Source organism: Protopterus annectens, chromosome 10.part0, assembly GCF_019279795.1.
Source record: "Protopterus annectens isolate FY-2018-M chromosome 10.part0, PAN1.0, whole genome shotgun sequence".
Lineage (NCBI taxonomy): Eukaryota > Metazoa > Chordata > Ceratodontiformes > Protopteridae > Protopterus > Protopterus annectens.
This window is the reverse complement of record NC_056744.1, coordinates 1,759,507,341-1,759,517,340: the sequence shown is the minus strand read 5'-3', so window position 1 is coordinate 1,759,517,340 and position 10,000 is coordinate 1,759,507,341. Positions and strand designations below refer to the sequence as shown.

The 10,000-nt window shown below is 35.5% G+C and overlaps 1 long non-coding RNA gene across 1 annotated transcript in view; it reads right to left on the bottom strand.

Moving 5' to 3' along the window:
- The window catches only part of LOC122813989, a 241,157-nt gene that overhangs the window by 199,024 nt on the left and 32,133 nt on the right, over positions 1 to 10,000 (bottom strand). The window lies entirely within an intron of this gene.

Here is a 10,000-nt window from a genome sequence, read left to right as displayed (position 1 = left end):
ATTATGTCTCTGTGAAAACTGCATTAATTGCATTTTTTCATGCTAACTCCTAAAGGTTACAGAGCTAAATTTATATGTATCAGAACAGCAACAAGTGAGTTTTACATTAAAACTGGCACATATTTGCATAGGTGGGTAGAAACAGTTACCACAAAAAGAGCAGCATAACAAATGTTTTATCCATTTGTGAGGGAGCAGTTTTTGCAGTTTGTTCTAAAGTATCCGTACACAGTTCAGTGCTTCTCTTTTGCATTTCAATATGTGTTGTGTTCAGCACCACGATGCATTCCACCTCATCATTACAGATATGTGCATCCCATTTCTTAATAAAAACTTTTCTAAAATTATATTTAATTGTATGCAATTACAAAACAAACAGAAAGTTAAGGCAAGCAGATAATGACCAGTAACACAAACAAAGGGTAGAATTGATGTCACCTTTGTATGAGTAAGTAATGAAACCCATCATCTAATTTTGGATCATGAAGGGGGTAAATCAGGTAGCCACGGGGTAAATGGTTACCAGAATAAACTTGTTGTTTACACTTCAGACATTGCAGACCCACTACCTACCTGTGGATTGAGATGATTTGTAAGCTTTCAAAACAGATGGAAATTTAAAAATGAGAATCTGACCTCTCTTTTAAATGTCACCACCTAATCTGTTTAACCTTCTTCAAACCACTTCTGAGAAATGACATACAATAGGATTTAACACAAGAAAATAACAAGTCAGTCAAATTATCCATCCAAAGGCTTATAAGTTGAGGCTGAAGGGTATATCTGAATGAGATCGAACTATTTTTTAGCAATGTACACAAAATACAAGGTAAAAGTATATTATATAAAAATAAAATGCGCTCAGAAACACGTAGGACAACACGTTATAAAGATTAGGCCTGTCTGAGAAGGGGGAAAGGTGCTCTTTTATTTTTTTTAAATATGTCTGCGACATAGTTTATTTAGAAGAAGCTGAAGGGCAGGTAGCACATGCAACAGGCTAAGAGTCTCTTCAAATAGAAAAGAACGTGGTCTATATTTCTGCACGAGCAACGAAAATGGAGAAATTAAACAAATCAAGTAGTCCTTGTGTGCCTGCAGAATCTGTTTCTTTCTTAAAAATACCGCTGAAAGTTCATTTCAGGATCACCACACTAAATACAATTACTCTAACAGAGTAAAAAAATACATGCAGAACGCAAATAAAGTCAGCACTCGAAATAATCACTATACTTACACACCGATTATGTAGCTGAGATTCAGTGACATAAGAAAAATGTACGTACAGCAAAATTAGACAGGGACCGTATGTGGCAGTTTGAACTAAACTAGCGAGTGAGCATGTTTAAAGCAAACATATAACACATGGAACACCTTTAGAAAAATCAGCAGTGGTGTCTTCTAATAGGTTTAAGCAAGCTAAGAAAAGACAAACCATTCTAAATGGAATAAATTCCCCATGTTTCCTAGATTTCAAACTATAATAAACAGCTATTATTGCAGTCAGTGTTTTCTAATGACTTCCACATAAGCTGGAAAATATTGTTTAATGGCTAAAAGCAAAACACGGGAAATATACATCAAGTTAATCAGAATCTGCAAGCCACTGGAGATCATTTATATCCAGTTAATCAGAATCTGCAAGCCACTAGAGATCATTTACATCCAGTTAATCAGAGTCTGCAAGCCACTAAAGATCATTTATATCCAGTTAATCAGAATCTGCAAGCGACTAGAGATCATTTATATCCAATTAATCAGAGTCTGCAAGCCACTAGAGATCATTTATATCCAGTTAATCAGAGTCTGCAAGCCACTAGAGATCATTTATATCCAGTTAATCAGAATCTGCAAGCCACTAGAGATCATTTATATCCAGTTAATCAGAGTCTGCAAGCCACTAGAGATCATTTATATCCAGTTAATCAGAGTCTGCAAGCCACTAAAGATCATTTATATCCAGTTAATCAGAATCTGCAAGCCACTAGAGATCATTTACATCCAGTTAATCAGAGTCTGCAAGCCACTAAAGATCATTTATATCCAGTTAATCAGAATCTGCAAGCCACTAGAGATCATTTATATCCAGTTAATCAGAGTCTGCAAGCCACTAGAGATCATTTATATCCAGTTAATCAGAGTCTGCAAGCCACTGGAGATCATTTACATCCAGTTAATCAGAGTCTACAAGCCACTGGAGATCATTTACATCCAGTTAATCAGAGTCTGCAAGCCACTAGAGATCATTTATATCCAGTTAATCAGCATCTGCAAGCCACTAGAGATCATTTATATCCAGTTAATCAGAATCTGCAAGCCACTAGAGATCATTTATATCCAGTTAATCAGAATGTGCAAGCCACTAGAGATCATTTATAACCAGTTAATCAGAATCTGCAAGCCACTAGAGATCATTTATAACCAGTTAATCAGAATCTGCAAGCCACTAGAGATCATTTATAACCAGTTAATCAGAATCTGCAAGCCACTAGAGATCATTTATATCCAGTTAATCAGAATCTGCAAGCCACTAGAGATCATTTATATCCAGTTAGAGTCTGCACGCCACTAGAGATCATTTATATCCAGTTAATCAGAGTCTGCAAACCACTAGACATCATTTATATCCAGTTAATCAGAGTCTGCAAGCCACTAGAGATCATTTATATCCAGTTAATCAGAGTCTGCAAGCCACTAGAGATCATTTATATCCACTTAATCAGAGTCTGCAAGCCACTAGAGATCATTTATATCCACTTAATCAGTCTGCAAGCCACTAGAGATCATTTATATCCAGTTAATCAGTCTGCAAGCCACTAGAGATCATTTATATCCAGTTAATCAGAGTCTGCAAGCCACTAGAGATCATTTACATCCAGTTAATCAGAATCTGCAAGCCACTAGAGATCATTTATATCCAGTTAATCAGAATCTGCAAGCCACTAGAGATCATTTATATCCAGTTAATCAGAATCTGCAAGCCACTAGAGATCATTTATATCCAGTTAATCAGAATCTGCAAGCCACTAGAGATCATTTATATCCTGTTAATCAGAGTTTGCAAGCCACTAGAGATCATTTATATCCAGTTAATCAGATTCTGCAAGCCACTAGAGATCCTTTATATCCAGTTAATCAGAGTCTGCAAGCCACTAAAGATCATAATCACAGGTGGTCCGTAAAAACAGGGACAGACTTGTGTTTCGTGGGTGTTACCATCTCAACAAGTGCTGAAAATGTCTAGGGCTCAGCTTTAAAACAAATTAATGGCTGTTTTGTATACTGTTTATCGCTAAACATCTGTACTCCTATCCAGTCAGAGAACATGGCGCTGAAATGCATGCTTCTGACAGACTGCAGTGGACTCCTGTCCATGTCACGTGTATGCTGGAGAATAACGTACATTGTGACCTTACCTGTTTAACTCAGCTTAGAGGTAAACACTGTTTGATATATACTGTTACATAGTTGGTGACATTGTAGAAGACACGACAACTCAACAGTAAATTAATTAAAGTTTAAAAAATAAATATGATGTATGTTTTGTCTGTAACACGTACTATTATTGCTGTATTTTGCATTGTTTCTGTACCATATACGAACTAACCTATAAATGTGCTGTAGCTCTTCTCTAATGCAACCACACTGCACTGAGAAAAGAGTAACATACCTGAGTAAAGTTAGCCCTGAGAAATGTCATAGTGTGATGTTAAACATCACACACACACATTATCAGTGATACTAGAGTAAAAAAAATCTATTTACAGACCATACAAAACCCGTCAACAATATAGAGTTCCTTATGTTATAGAAGGACATTAGAAGTTAACATGGTAGGGTTCCCACAACAGCTAGTAAAACTGTTCACACCATAACTCAGTCACATTGCTGTTCTGTTCCCTGTACTGCTATTATATCCTTTTTGTCTACTTTAGACTCTTCATAAAGAAGCACTTCTTAACTCCTTTATTACTTATCTATGACATATTAAAGGTCCTACAGATGTCTACTAATCCCTCTGTTCCATGGAGACCTTTTCTCCACTTATCCATTCCAAGGCAATCTTAGCACTTGTGTAGTTATTTCCCCTATTCACAACTTGTTAAATCATCCTGGTTTGTTCACATTACTCAATAATCTACTTTTTATGTTATCTGCAACTAACAAGCTTACTTGCAACTCTTAGAAATTAGAACAAAACATCCACAAACTTCTTATTTTAAAGTGCAGCCTTCCAGGAAAAATGGAATTTGGGTGTTGGCTTCATCCTTAAAACTGAATAAATGTTAAGACTGAGTTACTATGATGATATAAAAAGACAGATCTTAACTGTCACCTCTCACAAAACTGAAATAATAGACTTAAGTCTTTATATGTGTACGTCAACATACTGTTAATAAAACTGAAATACATCTTTAGTCACCCCAGTTCACACTAATAAATAGCCTGTACTCAGTTATGGCTAGTCTGGCTAACAATATCAAATAAATACAATTGTTGATCATGTCACAAGAATAGCTTTTAGCGCCGTGTATCAGCAGGTCCTACTTTGAAGTCCTTGTCTCTTTTTATTTTATTTTAGCACTGTGTATCAGCAGGTCCTACTATGAAGTCCTTGTCTCTTTTTATTTTATTTTAGCGCTGTGTATCAGCAGGTCCTACTATGAAGTCCTTGTCTCTTTTTATTTTATTTTAGCACTGTGTATCAGCAGGTCCTACTATGAAGTCCTTGTCTCTTTTTATTTTATTTTAGCACTGTGTATCAGCAGGTCCTACTATGAAGTCCTTGTCTCTTTTATTTTATTTTAGCACTGTGTATCAGCAGGTCCTACTATGAAGTCCTTGTCTCTTTTTATTTTATTTTAGCACTGTGTATCAGCAGGTCCTACTATGAAGTCCTTGTCTCTTTTTATTTTATTTTAGCACTGTGTATCAGCAGGTCCTACTATGAAGTCCTTGTCTCTTTTTATTTTATTTTAGCACTGTGTATCAGCAGGTCCTACTATGAAGTCCTTGTCTCTTTTTATTTTATTTTAGCACTGTGTATCAGCAGGTCCTACTATGAAGTCCTTGTCTCTTTTTATTTTATTTTAGCACTGTGTATCAGCAGGTCCTACTATGAAGTCCTTGTCTCTTTTTATTTTATTTTAGCACTGTGTATCAGCAGGTCCTACTATGAAGTCCTTGTCTCTTTTTATTTTATTTTAGCACTGTGTATCAGCAGGTCCTACTATGAAGTCCTTGTCTCTTTTTATTTTATTTTAGCACTGTGTATCAGCAGGTCCTACTATGAAGTCCTTGTCTCTTTTTATTTTATTTTAGCACTGTGTATCAGCAGGTCCTACTATGAAGTCCTTGTCTCTTTTATTTTATTTTAGCACTGTGTATCAGCAGGTCCTACTATGAAGTCCTTGTCTCTTTTTATTTTATTTTAGCACTGTGTATCAGCAGGTCCTACTATGAAGTCCTTGTCTCTTTTTATTTTATTTTAGCACTGTGTATCAGCAGGTCCTACTATGAAGTCCTTGTCTCTTTTTATTTTATTTTAGCACTGTGTATCAGCAGGTCCTACTATGAAGTCCTTGTCTCTTTTTATTTTATTTTAGCACTGTGTATCAGCAGGTCCTACTATGAAGTCCTTGTCTCTTTTTATTTTATTTTAGCACTGTGTATCAGCAGGTCCTACTATGAAGTCCTTGTCTCTTTTTATTTTATTTTAGCACTGTGTATCAGCAGGTCCTACTATGAAGTCCTTGTCTCTTTTTATTTTATTTTAGCACTGTGTATCAGCAGGTCCTACTATGAAGTCCTTGTCTCTTTTTATTTTATTTTAGCACTGTGTATCAGCAGGTCCTACTATGAAGTCCTTGTCTCTTTTTATTTTATTTTAGCACTGTGTATCAGCAGGTCCTACTATGAAGTCCTTGTCTCTTTTTATTTTATTTTAGCACTGTGTATCAGCAGGTCCTACTATGAAGTCCTTGTCTCTTTTTATTTTATTTTAGCACTGTGTATCAGCAGGTCCTACTATGAAGTCCTTGTCTCTTTTTATTTTATTTTAGCACTGTGTATCAGCAGGTCCTACTATGAAGTCCTTGTCTCTTTTTATTTTATTTTAGCACTGTGTATCAGCAGGTCCTACTATGAAGTCCTTGTCTCTTTTTATTTTATTTTAGCACTGTGTATCAGCAGGTCCTACTATGAAGTCCTTGTCTCTTTTTATTTTATTTTAGCACTGTGTATCAGCAGGTCCTACTATGAAGTCCTTGTCTCTTTTTTTTTATTTTAGCACTGTGTATCAGCAGGTCCTACTATGAAGTCCTTGTCTCTTTTTATTTTATTTTAGCACTGTGTATCAGCAGGTCCTACTATGAAGTCCTTGTCTCTTTTTATTTTATTTTAGCACTGTGTATCAGCAGGTCCTACTATGAAGTCCTTGTCTCTTTTTATTTTATTTTAGCACTGTGTATCAGCAGGTCCTACTATGAAGTCCTTGTCTCTTTTTATTTTATTTTAGCACTGTGTATCAGCAGGTCCTACTATGAAGTCCTTGTCTCTTTTTATTTTATTTTAGCACTGTGTATCAGCAGGTCCTACTATGAAGTCCTTGTCTCTTTTTATTTTATTTTAGCACTGTGTATCAGCAGGTCCTACTATGAAGTCCTTGTCTCTTTTTATTTTATTTTAGCACTGTGTATCAGCAGGTCCTACTATGAAGTCCTTGTCTCTTTTTATTTTATTTTAGCACTGTGTATCAGCAGGTCCTACTATGAAGTCCTTGTCTCTTTTTATTTTATTTTAGCACTGTGTATCAGCAGGTCCTACTATGAAGTCCTTGTCTCTTTTTATTTTATTTTAGCACTGTGTATCAGCAGGTCCTACTATGAAGTCCTTGTCTCTTTTTATTTTATTTTAGCACTGTGTATCAGCAGGTCCTACTATGAAGTCCTTGTCCCTTCTTATTTTATTTTAGCACTGTGTATCAGCAGGTCCTACTATGAAGTCCTTGTCTCTTTTTATTTTATTTTAGCACTGTGTATCAGCAGGTCCTACTATGAAGTCCTTGTCTCTTTTTATTTTATTTTAGCACTGTGTATCAGCAGGTCCTACTATGAAGTCCTTGTCTCTTTTTATTTTATTTTAGCACTGTGTATCAGCAGGTCCTACTATGAAGTCCTTGTCTCTTTTTATTTTATTTTAGCACTGTGTATCAGCAGGTCCTACTATGAAGTCCTTGTCTCTTTTTATTTTATTTTAGCACTGTGTATCAGCAGGTCCTACTATGAAGTCCTTGTCTCTTTTTATTTTATTTTAGCACTGTGTATCAGCAGGTCCTACTATGAAGTCCTTGTCTCTTTTTATTTTATTTTAGCACTGTGTATCAGCAGGTCCTACTATGAAGTCCTTGTCTCTTTTTATTTTATTTTAGCACTGTGTATCAGCAGGTCCTACTATGAAGTCCTTGTCTCTTTTTATTTTATTTTAGCACTGTGTATCAGCAGGTCCTACTATGAAGTCCTTGTCTCTTTTTATTTTATTTTAGCACTGTGTATCAGCAGGTCCTACTATGAAGTCCTTGTCTCTTTTTATTTTATTTTAGCACTGTGTATCAGCAGGTCCTACTATGAAGTCCTTGTCTCTTTTTATTTTATTTTAGCACTGTGTATCAGCAGGTCCTACTATGAAGTCCTTGTCTCTTTTTATTTTATTTTAGCACTGTGTATCAGCAGGTCCTACTATGAAGTCCTTGTCTCTTTTTATTTTATTTTAGCACTGTGTATCAGCAGGTCCTACTATGAAGTCCTTGTCTCTTTTTATTTTATTTTAGCACTGTGTATCAGCAGGTCCTACTATGAAGTCCTTGTCTCTTTTTATTTTATTTTAGCACTGTGTATCAGCAGGTCCTACTATGAAGTCCTTGTCTGTTTTTATTTTATTTTAGCACTGTGTATCAGCAGGTCCTACTATGAAGTCCTTGTCTCTTTTTATTTTATTTTAGCACTGTGTATCAGCAGGTCCTACTATGAAGTCCTTGTCTCTTTTTATTTTATTTTAGCACTGTGTATCAGCAGGTCCTACTATGAAGTCCTTGTCTCTTTTTATTTTATTTAGCACTGTGTATCAGCAGGTCCTACTATGAAGTCCTTGTCTCTTTTTATTTTATTTTATTTTAGCACTGTGTATCAGCAGGTCCTACTATGAAGTCCTTGTCTCTTTTTATTTTATTTTAGCACTGTGTATCAGCAGGTCCTACTATGAAGTCCTTGTCTCTTTTTATTTTATTTTAGCACTGTGTATCAGCAGGTCCTACTATGAAGTCCTTGTCTCTTTTTATTTTATTTTAGCACTGTGTATCAGCAGGTCCTACTATGAAGTCCTTGTCTCTTTTTATTTTATTTTAGCACTGTGTATCAGCAGGTCCTACTATGAAGTCCTTGTCTCTTTTTATTTTATTTTAGCACTGTGTATCAGCAGGTCCTACTATGAAGTCCTTGTCTCTTTTTATTTTATTTTAGCACTGTGTATCAGCAGGTCCTACTATGAAGTCCTTGTCTCTTTTTATTTTATTTTAGCACTGTGTATCAGCAGGTCCTACTATGAAGTCCTTGTCTCTTTTTATTTTATTTTAGCACTGTGTATCAGCAGGTCCTACTATGAAGTCCTTGTCTCTTTTTATTTTATTTTAGCACTGTGTATCAGCAGGTCCTACTATGAAGTCCTTGTCTCTTTTTATTTTATTTTAGCACTGTGTATCAGCAGGTCCTACTATGAAGTCCTTGTCTCTTTTTATTTTATTTTAGCACTGTGTATCAGCAGGTCCTACTATGAAGTCCTTGTCTCTTTTTATTTTATTTTAATATTTTAGCACTGTATCAGCAGGTCCTACCAGAAGTCCTTTCTTTTTATTTTATTTAAGCACTGTGTATCAGCAGGTCCTACTATGAAGTCCGTGTCTCTTTTTATTTTATTTAGCACTGTGTATCAGCAGGTCCTACTATGAAGTCCTTGTCTCTTTTTATTTTATTTTAGCACTGTGTATCAGCAGGTCCTACTATGAAGTCCTTGTCTCTTTTTATTTTATTTTAGCACTGTGTATCAGCAGGTCCTACTATGAAGTCCTTGTCTCTTTTTATTTTATTTTAGCGCTGTGTATCAGCAGGCCCTACTATGAGGTCCTTGTCTCGTTTTATTTTATTTTAGCACTGTGTATGAGCAGGTCCTACTATGAAGTCCTTGTCTCATTTTGTTTTATTATATTTTTGCACTGTGTATCAGCTGGTCCTACTATGAAGTCCTTGTCTCTTTTTATTTTATTTTAGCACTGTGTATCAGCAGGTCCTACTATGAAGTCCTTGTCTCTTTTTATTTTATTTTAGCACTGTGTATCAGCAGGTCCTACTATGAAGTCCTTGTCTCTTTTTATTTTATTTTAGCACTGTGTATCAGCAGGTCCTACTATGAAGTCCTTGTCTCTTTTTATTTTATTTTAGCACTGTGTATCAGCAGGTCCTACTATGAAGTCCTTGTCCCTTCTTATTTTATTTTAGCACTGTGTATCAGCAGGTCCTACTATGAAGTCTTTGTCCCTTCTTATTTTATTTTAGCACTGTGTATCAGCAGGTCCTACTATGAAGTCCTTGTCTCTTTTTATTTTATTTTAGCACTGTGTATCAGCAGGTCCTACTATGAAGTCCTTGTCTCTATTTATTTTATTTTAGCACTGTGTATCAGCAGGTCCTACTATGAAGTCCTTGTCTCTTTTTATTTTATTTTAGCACTGTGTATCAGCAGGTCCTACTATGAAGTCCTTGTCTCTTTTTATTTTATTTAGCACTGTGTATCAGCAGGTCCTACTATGAAGTCCTTGTCTCTTTTTATTTTATTTTAGCACTGTGTATCAGCAGGTCCTACTATGAAGTCCTTGTCTCTTTTTATTTTATTTTAGCACTGTGTATCAGCAGGTCCTACTATGAAGTCCTTGTCTCTTTTTATTTTATTT